Raw genomic sequence first — 12516 nt, forward strand, 5'->3', positions numbered from 1 at the left:
ATAACTTATGCAGTAACCATAACATACAAACTAGGTCTCTGGACCCATCACCATGGGTTCCTGATCTTTTGATATATGTAACTGGAGGCCGACCTAGATTTGTTTATCCTCCTTCTCCCCCTGTTTCTTAACTATGTGCTACCACTAAACACCACAAGACACCGTCAGTGTTATTAGATGTATGTCTTTTATCTCTTTTTACAAGGAATCCAAGACAGCTGTAGTACCTACAACTAGCAACAACCATAAGGTATATTCCGGAAATTGAACCACTGTACTTTGATTTGTTCTTATGTGTATCTTTAGAAATCGTTGTTACGCAAACTTCTTGTATGCAGGTGGAAATTGCTTTACTATAAGACATTCAGACACCCATTGAGTCTTGTCAATGCTATAAAACTGCTAACTAAACAAACAAATGAATAGATAAATTCAGAGATCATGGAAATCAAAAGAATGCACCGCCATCAGCCAAAAACCAAGAAAAGGTACACATTTAGGGGCCTATTTACAAGGCCCTTGCGCCACTTTGCGTCATTTTTAACATGGGAAAAGTGACGCAAAAGTGGCGCAAGGGCCTTGTAAATCTGCCCCATATACACCAAAAATATGAAATGATGAAATATTACCAAAAGACACTGACAAGGGATAATATCATAAAAATTAATATCCGCAGAGGTCAAGCCTTTTGAATGATGATGGCATTGGAGGTCGAGAACATTATTTGAAAATACAAGTGATGACTAATAATATGGAAATGATAGTTGAACAGCTGAGGATCTAAAAAGGAAACACTTATAGTTCTGAGGACAAAGAATGGAGATAGATGCTTTTTATGTATGGCACAAAAAGGCGAAAACCAACGGCTAACACCATTTATATTAGCCAAGAGAGTGATATCAAATACAAATAACCACCCCCAGAGGAGAGATTACAAATTGACCTGCGTCAGATTTGTGAGTGACATTCATCACTATTTAGGTCACTAGTAGGCTGAATGTTTGGACTAGAAGATTATCTCTTTTCGTTTAAAGTCATAGAATGCTCGAATATGAAACAAGGCACATGCCATTGAGGACATGAAAGCTTTACTGCATCTGCTGGTTGTATTGTATTACAGTCGCATTTATATAGCGCTTCATATTCCTGCATAAGCAGAAATGTCTCGGACTACCCCATATGAATAGCTACGTCATAATGCATTATTTCCATGTGGGTAGCTCTTGGTGTTGTGAGTACTCTAATCAAATCACCTGTTACTGCACAGAAGCAACCAGTGTAGAAGACAGACTGAATAGAGCACTTGAGTTTTTCATAACTGTTATGTTGGTTGGAAGGGTGTAGATTCTGACTGTGGTCTATGGAACCAATTTACCGCTCCGGGGTCTACACCTGCTGCACGCCGCATTTCCAGCTTTCCCTGCTTGCCTCCGCCGCCGCAGAACACTCGCGGCCGCCGAGAGGGGCGAGCAGGAGAACTACAGCTCCCAGCGTCCCCTGCTTCGCGCGGACGCCTCCTGCCAGCTGGGGCTTCCGCCGGGAGGCGCATAAGAACGAGCCCTTCCTCCGGTGGAGCGGGGAACCAATTTACCGCTCCGGGGTCTACACCTGCTGCACGCCGCATTTCCTGCTTTCCCTGCTTGCCTCTGCTGCCGCAGAACACTCGCGGCCGCCAAGAGGGGCAAGCAGGAGAACTACAGCTCCCAGCATCCCCTGCTTCGCGGGGACGCCTCCGGCCAGCTGGGGCTTCCGCCGGGAGGCGTATAAGAACGAGCCCTTCCTCCCGCGTCGCGGGATGCGCGCGGGCAGCGCCGGGCTGAGCCCGGGCAGAGGGCGGGCCGTCTACGGCCGTCAGCGGACAACTGAGGACAGGACAGGCCACCCCTCTGAGATCTTCCACTATGGGTAAGCGCAAACAAACATGTAATGGGAGTCTAAATATTAAAAAACCTAAGATACCGAGAAAGGCAGACTCGATACTTTCGTACTTAACCTCTGCTGTGGGGGCTATCACTAAAGAAATCGCCAATGCAGAAAAGGAACTGGCCATTTCTAACATACTAGACATTACATCTGGGCCAGCCCTCGAAGGGCACAAAACCTTGATCAACCCAGACACTCCGCCTGATGCACTTGTGGATACATGTCCAAACTTAGATCCTGGCGCTTCTACCATCACACCCATAAACGGGAAAGGACAGGCCACAACCTTATCTCAAGACATAATACAAGTACCAACAGAGAATCCAGGCAAGGGGGGAAGACAACAACCCAAAAAATGCACTAAGAAGACTAAGCATATAGACACACTGAACGAACTCTCGGAAGATGATTTGATCAATAGACTCAGCAACAAAATCGAAGGGCTAGTAAATTTACATCTAGAGCCCATTCTAACCGGCATAGTGAAGGACATAATCGACGTTTTGAACACTTGTGTGGCTGGTCTGTTAAACAAATGCAATCTGATAGAGACCTTCTTACAAGAACAAATGAGCATCTAAAAGAGATTACATACAAGAGATCCCTGCCTGCAGAGGCACACATGGAAGATGGCAAACACGGTTCTTTGGTAGATAGCAACATACCCATTGTTACACCAGGGACCTATAAGGCAGCCTTGTGTGGGGAAAAGCGTATTTGACACCAAAAGGAGTCTTGACACCCCAATCATGCCAAACACTGTTAAAGATACAAAAGTATTACCATGTAAATCCAGGCTACATCTTCCCCCACAAGCAGCCCCCCTAGTAGTCGTGCTAACAAGGGTTCCTCTATTGAAAACTAAAGTATATGAGAGTTCTAAATATTTAATGGAGAAGACCAAAAACTGGTGCCAGGATTATTGTAGTGGCGACATGGATATAGCCTCCCACATAAATATGGTGAGAAGGGTGGGTTGGGTAGGCCCTAAAACAAAGACAATTGAAGGGGATTGTGTGGTGATAAATTTTAAAACTCAGATCGTGGCAGAGCGTTTACTCTGGGATGGCTCAAGCATCACAAATCTTGGTTTTAGACCTCTACCCCTAGGGTTTTTTTATCCTCCCCCCCAGGTTAAAGCAGGATTGCTCCCCGTCGCGACTGCCCTGGCGGGGAATATAACATCAGTTCCTGCCCCACATGTTAATATGACCACCCAACATGTAACAGATGGATATATCCCGTCCTGCAGCACAAGCTACAATACCAGATTAACATACCATTTCCCTCCACACTTGCAAATCGTTTTTCTCCACTCTCCAACCTAGGAGAAAACGACTGACTAAAAAATAAGGAGGCAGCTGTAAATGTTAATGTTGTAGGTAAATCAAATCAACTATGTAGAATAGCGAGATGGAACACGGCAGGTGTAAAAGCAAAAATGGTGAATGACATCTGGATTAGCTACCTAAAAACATTTCACATAATAGCTTTACAAGAAACTTGGGATCATCAAAATAGTTTTTCCCTGGATGGGTACTCTCATTTCTATGTCCCAGCTAGGAAAAATGGGGCAGGAAGATTAATCACCCTGTTCTCTCTAGAAATAAAGGGATCACTTACACAGCTAGACATAGGAGGCGAAAATTGTCTCGTCGTAGAACTCTTAGCACCCGACTCTGACAATATTTTATTTTTAAATTTCTATAACTACCAAGATACAGATAAAAACTTCGATATGTTAGAGGAGTTAATATTATTATATAGCAGTAGGTCAACTTCCTTTGAAGTAATCCTAATGAGGGCCCTAAATATACACCCGTGCGAAAACAAATGCGGGAGTAAGACGTATGAAGGACCGCAGTTTTCAGCACACTCTCACTTTGAGCACACCAAACAAGGGGAGGACCTGGAAAATTTTCTAGCAAACCGGAACCTATACGAATCAGGGTGTGGTGAGGAGGAACATAGGATCCCCACATTTAAAGGGAGGGATAGAGACACGGGCACAGTCATTGATTATATTTTTCTAACTTCTTTTTTGTTAGGGTCAGTTTTTAGGTATTTTACAGAGGTCTCTACCTTTAGCGATCATAACCCCGTGATAATTGAATTATCAGCAGTGGGTGCACTGTCTTTAAGATCTGACCCCCAAAGGATAGTAAGAGAGGTCATACCAACGGACCAAGGAAAATGGGGAAAAGTGGTCCCTGAAGTTTTTACATCAGAAATCCTATTGAATGCAGGGGCTGAGATAAACACTTGCTTAGATGAAACGGGACAAGGTCCAAACATAATACATGCATTTGACGTTATTTGTGCACACATAAATCAAAAGCTGACAGTCAAGGATAAACGCAAACCCCAAATGGAGTATAGATGGTTTGATAAAAAGTGTTCCTTGGCTCACACAGCACTTCTTAAATCCCTAAAGACCACCCCACGGGATAGGGGACTGGTAGCTCAAAACAGAGCTGCCTACAAACAAGCTGTATTCGCCAGAAAAAGGGAACTACGGGATGAGGCTTGGATTGATCTGTTGTCACCTGAAGTTTTGAAAAACAGCTCCAGATTTTGGGAAGTAATAAATCAGCCATTGTTTGCAAATAATGTTAATACTGTGTTAGATTGTAACATCACTGATGAGGCCTGGATCGCCCACTTCGAGCAAATATATAGCCTTCCTCAAAGTGGAGATAATATCACGAACCACGCTTCAGACCATGCCGTACATCGTTTAAGGTTTGAGACTGCAGAAATTGAGAGGTCTATAGGGGAAATGACAAAAAACAAGGCCCCCGGCCCGGATGCGGTCCCTGCGGACCTGTTCAGAGCCGCACCCAAGTTGTGGGAAAAAGTCCTAACAAATGTTTTTAACTCAATAGGGCAGGATAGTATCCCCTCTACATGGGCCACATCAATTATTGTGCCAATTTTTAAGAAGGGCTCTAGACAGGACCCTATTTGCTACAGACCCATGTCACTGATCGACTCTTCTGTAAAAATCCTGGGTCGGGTTCTGTTGCACAGATTGAACGATAGTGTAGTTGATAGAGGTGTCCTGTCTAAAACTCAGTATGGTTTTAAATTAAAACATAGTACTATAGATCAATGTTTGAATTTACACCTTTTAATCAATAAGTACACCGTGGCCAGGGAGGGGTCCATGTATATGGGGTTCATGGACCTCTCCTTGGCATTTGACTTTGTAAATAGATCCAAACTCTGGAACATCTTGCTTGAAATGGGGGTAGATGCACCCTTAGTGTAATTCATAGAGAATTTGCACACAAACCTCACGGCTAAAATCAGAGTAAATGCAGATGGAAGATGTACCAAGCAGTTCAGGTCAGACAGGGGCGTAAGGCAGGGGTGCATCATGGCACCGTTGCTGTTTACACTCAATATAAATGTCCTAGAACAAACCCTGGGGGAGGCACTCGCAGACAGTCCGCGTGTGGGGGAAACGGTTTTACCAGTTCTACTATACGCGGACAACGCGGTTCTCTTATCGCAAACCGGGGTAGGCCTACAAAGACTGCTGAACGCTTTTGGCTCCTTTATGCAGAACCTGGACTTAAAAGTAAACGCAAAGAAATCCCAGGTTCTCATTATAGGAAGAAGTAAGTCAAAGAATAAAGCAAAACCCTTCTTCTGTAATGGTGAAATGGTTTGCAGGGTCCCCACATTTCCGTATTTGGGGGTGGTTTTCGATTAGAACGGTACCTGGCGGGCACAAAATCATATCCGCTCGGTGGCATTCACGAGAACAGTCTCAGGGCTCATGGGGTTTAGTAAAAAACTGGGAGTCAAACCAATTAGGGTAATCTTGAAAGTATATGAATCCAAGTGCCTGTCGGTTACAACTTACGGGTGTGAAATATGGGGTTATACTAGTGAAGAGAAACTACAATTAGTAGAGAACAAGTTTTTAAGAAGTGTACTCTCAGTTCCTCAATCAACCCCTACTTTCTCAACCCATACAGAACTGGGACTTGGGTATATTTCTGATTGGATCAAAATTGCACCCTTGATTTATTGGTTAAAAATATGGGTGAATGATGAGATTCCCCTAAATCATTCAATAATCAGGGATTGCCAGATACTGGACAAAGTACATAAAATTCCTTGGCTGGCATACATAAGAGCTGAGTTCCAGAGAATAGGCCGTATTGGTTTATTTACCTCTCCGGAAACAATAACCAATAAAGATATCATCTTAACAAAAAAAGCCCTCTTGGATCTTTTTTCCTTAGAGCAGGAGGAAATAGAGATGGGAAAACCCAGGGTAAGAGAAAAATATGCATTGGTCACCTGCATAGGACCGGAACCTTACTTGGTCACAGTAAATAATCCTTATCATCGATTCCTTCTGACCAGATTTCGGCTTAATTTAATTCATTATACACTGGGCATTTATCATAAATGGTGCTCCCCAGAACAAGCAGACCCTTGCTCTTGTGACAATTTCTCATCTCAAAACACCTTAAATTTTTTGATGTTTTGTGAACATTTTAATGAATGGAGGAGGAAATATTTATTGCCAATTCTCAGAGAGGCAGGATTGGTACAAGTCAGGCCGGCACTAGTGTACCTAAAACAACTTGGCACACCTAAAATAATGTTTCATGTTGCCAGTTTTTTAATTGCGGCCAACCGAATAAGGAGAAGGAACGTCACATTTCCACCGCTCTTGAACATTTGTCATAAATAGACCCCATGTTTAGGAAAAGGTATATGTGAAATAAATTTAAAATGTATATTTTCCTTTTCTACATGATATGAAATGAATTTTAGGAAAAACATTGTTCTATTTTTATGAAATTTTTAATTTACTTCACATTTATTATAACTGATTGCACATTTTTAATCCAAATTTGTTGTAATTGATTGTATGTTTATATGACTGTGTTTTTTGTCTTTATATGATATTAATTTATCGAAAATAAAGGAATTGACTGACTGACTGACTGACTGACTGTGGCCTATGTAGAAAGTTTCCATGAGGTGTGTGATGAGTAGTGAATTGCACATCTAGGTTTACTTTTAATCATAAAACTGCACTTATGCGTGGCATTGACTAATATACTCTGTGTGGGTTAAGTAGATGAAAGTTCTTCGATGAATTAATTGTTCCAGGTAAACATGTTTCCATTTGTGAGTGTACACTGAAAGCTACATCTTTGAGAGAGAGAGAGAGAGAGAGAGAGAGAGAGAGAGACAGAGACAGAGAGACAGAGACAGAGAGCGAGAGAGAAAGAGAGAGAGAGAGAGAACTTATTCATAGGGTCATGGTTTACTTAAAAACTGCTGTGGCATATGTACAAAGGAATGGAGGAGCGTGGAGTTAAGCACAAAATGGTAACCCCACACTCCGCCATTCTGAAACATCAGGAATGAGCGGTATTTACAAAGATACTACAAATCCCTGCTTTTTCCCTAGCGCTGGTGCTAAATTAAGCTGGCTAACGCCAACACAGGTACGCTTGCACTATGGTGCAAGGGTGCTGCTTTGAGAAAATGATTTTTTATGTGCAGAAGGTGTCCCTTCCCATACAGAAAAGGTGATTTGAAACGTCTATGTTTGCTGCATTGTGCAGCATACATAGAAGTTGCAAAAAGTCATTTTTTAAATGATTGTTTATGTGCAGGAAGGCACACCTTCCTGCATATTAACAATCATCCATGGAGTTTTGCTGTTTCTATGTGTGCTGCACAAGGGTTTTCCCTGGCCTTAATTTTGGGGCTGTCTCCTATTTACGCCACCCTTGTAAATAGGGGGCAGCATCAAAATCAATGGGTTTTGTGGCAGAACACCCACTGCAACACCCATTGCCTACCCCTTTCACACTAGATATAGCATGAAAAACAGCCTTATTTACAAGGCGGTGTTAAGCCAGGGGCCTAACCCCGCCTTCTAAATAAGGCGAAGCTCCGATAGCCACAGGAATGTCATTAAAATGACTTTCTAATGGCGATAGGGGCTTGTAAATATGCCAAGTTGTTTCCAGACATGTCGTACTAGTGTGGGATACCATACCTATCTGCTTTTTTTGTGACCCCGCAATATGTGTTAATTAATGAACCAGGGCTTTGTCTCCTTTCTAATTTCCACTTGATCGTGACTGTTTCTTGTTATTTTCACCACGAATTGTAATATATGATATTTACATTGAAAAAGTGGTTCCACATATAGATTGCTTCTTGCAGCCGGTGTGATTACTCTAATGGCCAATCAATACTAGAGGGTTTTATCTTGTGCATCAGTTTGAGCTTTATTTGGATGAAGGAGTGCCTTGAATTTAAAGAATCCGGCCATACTGAGCCAATGCAACCTTTGAACCACTGATGTGTTTTTTTCAGTGAATGAAGATGTATCAGCTGTCTTACTCCTGTGTTTGAATACTCTGAAGTCTTTGGAGAAGAAAGAACGTGTCCGCAAGGAAGAGGACAATTGCATTGTTTAGTTAAGATATGTAGAGAGTGATGTTAGTAGTTTCTGAGGAAATCCTAGATGAGGAACCTGGACCCTGTTAGGCCCACTGAACAAAGAACCTTCAATACTAGTTTGTGGAGTGTTGCAAGGATCAGGTCAAAGATGAATGATGAAGCCAAAGCAATGCTTCAGTTTTGAGGTGTGACGAGGCTGCCATGCAAGGTCCTGCATTGCTGTTGAAAAGCCAGTTGACATGCGCTTGCAGTGTGAAGTATGGTGATGAGGATGCATCACCCGGTGGGGACGATGCAAAGGTTCTGAGGAGCTGCGATGCTCCAATGAGGAGTGCATCATTATTGTCGAGTTTGCCATCGACAAGGGATGTGAGGGCCTGTGATGAAGAGGCATCATGTAGCGACTATTCTGAAAAGGCTGGGAAGGTGCTGTGTGTCTTTGCATTGCTTCCAATCCATGCAGCAGCAGTGATGCATCAGTTCTCCTGGGGGTGTCACCATGCAACACAGGAGATGCATCTGTTCCACTGGGTCACAGAGGCTGACAGGGCATCTGAAGCCCACTTCCAAGAGTCCAGGACTAAGGGGGTACCACTCGGCAGGATAGACTCACAGATAGCAGAGTCCAGGTGCAGATGCAAGCTCGCTGGAAGCCTAGTAGGTCCCAGACGCTTCAGATCAGGAGGCCAGCCAACCAGCCCTTGAAGTCACTCTGAGGTTCTGAGTTCAATAGATGCAGGTTCAGTCCTTCTCACCCAGGCAAGATGACAGCAGGCAGAAGGTCCACACAGCAGGGTAGCAGACCTTCAGAGTGTTGGAATTACCACAAACCTTAACTTAAGCCTCACAGAGTTGATGTGGGCCAACTCCACTATCCCTACCCTCTTACCTGTGTATGTGAAACTCAACAAGGAAGAAAGCTGGGGCCCAGGGAGGGGGTCCTGGTTGTTTGGCGTGGATATCTCTCAATGTGTTCAGTTGTCGAACCTTGAAAATAAGGGACAATTATCCGTCATGGAAAAAAGGATGTGGTATGATTCAGAGGTGAGAAGAGTAGTGCAGCGACCAGAGCAGCTGACTCCAGAGCTTGAGGCTCATGGTTTGATCTCTGGTGCCAATGGCAGCTCAGCATACATGAAATCACTTATTCTCCCCGATGGCTACCAGTACCTTGAACTCTTAAGGGGTGATATGTTCGCGCTTCACAAGTATGGATTATTATTATTAATATATTCCATGACCCCCACCCTGCAATACCACTGAATGACTACCTGCGATCAACTGTAGTACTCATGAAGGCACACCTGGTTGTTGTTTTGTTGGGTGGTTTAGTGTTGGATAACCGTTTCGAGATGGGCCCAGGAAAATTGTAGACTATAGGGGGCTTATTTACCAGTTCATTGCACCATCGGTGTGTCACTTTTTTGGATGCACTGGTGGCTTATGTGCCTGTCCACATTTACAAGGAATTGTAAAGCCACCCTGCATGGCTTTACATGGCCATATAAATATGGCCCCCTTTAGCACATTACTCTGCATGAAATGGGCATTCCACGGGTGTTGCTGTGGGTGTTCACTTAAACATCCATGGAATCTGATGCATTCCCCCATTAGAAGGTTTTGTGAACCTGTAAATGTGTCAATCTCCTATGCCTCTCCAGGGAAGGCGTAAGGGAGTTACAGTGAGTAGAAAAATCCTTTATTTCTCTGTGTTTTTCCTTTTTCTATGTATACTTCATTCTGAGCCACCCATAGAAAGAGGAAAACACCTCTTGTGATTATTTTTGTGTATCCCTACAATGCAGACACCCTTGCACAACGGCGCAAGGGTGCCTGCGTTGGCATACTGCAGCACATTGTGCGCCAGCGCAGGGGTAAAGGACAGGAATGCACATATCTTGTAGATACATGCATTTCTGCCCTTTTCTTTTGATGCACAGCATTGCAACAGAAAGGCTTGCTGTGCTGCCATGTGTCAAAATATTGTAAATAAGGCCCTAGGTGCATAAACTCAGATACACAGTGTAAGCACAATACACACATTTATGTACCACAAATACTTATAAGGAGAGGAACATATGGTTAATAACCTTATGTCACAACTGCAACATCGTTGTTTAACCCTCTTCACATCATAATTATGTTGCAGCTTACAACAGCTGTAGAGAATGTTGTTCTCACACTCTCTCAGGGTTTTGTACATGATAAAATAAAATTAGTTCCACAGTAGTTGCGCAGCAATGCTTTACAGTTCTAGCCGTAGCGATAGCAGTTGTCACATCATTGGCCTCTGATGTTTTCCTGAGATGCACACCTCTTGTGTGTTGCATTAGCACATCATTCTAGGTTAGACGTTTTAATTTTATATGTGCTTGTGCTTACTGGTGCCTCACTCACTGATTAGTACACTCAAGTATGATTGTCTTATATCAAGAGTTCCTGTTCGTGATCCAAATTACATGTCTATGCTCATAGTACCTTCAGTTTTACAACTAATATTACAAGGTGGTACCTTAGCACCCTTTCAATAGTTGTCTTTATTCTTTTTTGCAGGGAGTTTGTTACCAGATGCTGGCAGAGGCGAGCCAGGTTAAACACACTGAAAATGTAAGTGCTTTCTCTTGGTCTCTGCTTCCTCTTTGGTTTCTGCACAGCATGTCGTAAGAGCTGCTCCCACAGAGAAAAAGACAAGGCAAAGCGGGTTGGGTAGGTTGGACGTGATTTAAGTACTGTTTGCCCTAGCACGCCATAGCCAAGATGGCCGCCATGACTTGCCGAGATCTTGTGGGATCTCAGCACTTCACTGTGTCAGCATAACGGATTGCCATAACAAACATTCACTTGCCCAATGTCAGAACAATTGAATAAATACCAACTACAGCACTACTCTATGTGACTGCACAAGCATAATATTGTGTCTCTCTCTCTGGGGTTGAGAGTCAACATGAAATATTTATCATAGAAATGCAACATCAGAGGTACATAGTATAATGCATTAAGAACACAGCTTGGGGGGGCTGAGATTAAGTAAAATCAATGTACGACATGCGCGGACTGTACAGGAGTGAATCTGTGACCCCCACATTGTGTCATAATAGATTGAGTGTTGGGCAGAATATCATGACCCTGACCCATGACACATGGTATTCACAGGTCCAGAAGTTTACTGAAGAGTTGGTGTCTGATGTCCAAGATTCATACCCAGTTGTGCCTTTGAAGTGGGGGAGCAGCTTCTAGAGGTCTGTGAGTCCCCATGCACCCTACCTTTCATGCCATGACTCTAGACTAACTACAAGGGCCTTGCAGTCCTTTGTGTGGAAATTGCAAAAAACACAGTTGATGGGCAGAATGTAGAACAATGTCATACATTCACCCCAGTACAAGGATCTGGGCCTAAATCCATCGTTTTTTTGCACTCCACACCACCCTGGGTTAGACACTGGCTATATGCAAATCAGCTCTGACCCTGTGCCTCATGGGAACAGTCCAGTCCGAACTACCAAGCCATGTCTTTCCCAGACCGGAATCAAGCATCCAAGGACCGGTTTCTAGCTATCAGCCTTCATCAGCCTGGATAGCTTGACTCCAGTGGTGTGGAGAGCCTGGGACTCACGTCTGAGTATACCCAGCACACTCTGGGTGAAAATTGCAAAAAACACAGTTGATGGACAGAATGTAGAACAATGTCATACATTCACCCCAGTACAAGGATCTGGGCCTAAATCCATCATTTTTTTGCACTCCACACCACCCTGGGTTAGACACTGGCTATATGCAAATCAGCTCTGACCCTGTGTCTCATGGGAACAGTCCAGTCCGAACTACCAAGCCATGTCTTTCCCAGACCGGAATCAAGCATCCAAGGACCGGTTTCTGGCTATCAGCCTTCATCAGCCTGGATAGCTTGACTCCAGTGGTGTGGAGAGCCTGGGACTCACGTCTGAGTATACCCAGCACACTCGGGGTGCTGGGTATGCAAAAAACACAGTTGATGGACAGAATCAAACATTCACCCAGTTCTCTGTACTGGGGTGAATGTATGACATTGTTCTGCATTCTGTCCATCAATTGTTGTTTTTGCATTTGTCACCCCGAGTGGGATGGGTATGCTCAGACGTGAGTCCCATGCTCTCCACACCACTG

This window comes from Lissotriton vulgaris, chromosome 2_1 (assembly GCF_964263255.1).
Source record: "Lissotriton vulgaris chromosome 2_1, aLisVul1.2, whole genome shotgun sequence".
NCBI classification, from domain to species: Eukaryota; Metazoa; Chordata; class Amphibia; order Caudata; family Salamandridae; genus Lissotriton; species Lissotriton vulgaris.